The sequence below is a fragment of the Oncorhynchus kisutch genome, linkage group LG28 (assembly GCF_002021735.2).
Source record: "Oncorhynchus kisutch isolate 150728-3 linkage group LG28, Okis_V2, whole genome shotgun sequence".
NCBI lineage: Eukaryota > Metazoa > Chordata > Actinopteri > Salmoniformes > Salmonidae > Oncorhynchus > Oncorhynchus kisutch.
The window spans coordinates 46,342,737-46,342,962 of NC_034201.2; positions in this window are offsets into that span (position 1 = coordinate 46,342,737).

Genomic DNA, 226 nt, shown 5'->3' on the forward strand with positions numbered 1-226 from the left:
TTTAATTATTTGTATTTGTTCGATTTTTTTTAACTTAACACTTATTTTTTCTTAACACGGCATTGTTGGTTAAGGGCTTGTAAGTATTCGGCGCTTGTGTGACAAATAAAATAAAATGTGATTTGATTCAATTGAAAGCATTCACCTGTGCCACAGACTACATTAGGTATCCCCTCTACCTTTTACTTATTGTTACCAGCGCGACTGGGCGGTACTTTCACCGCTG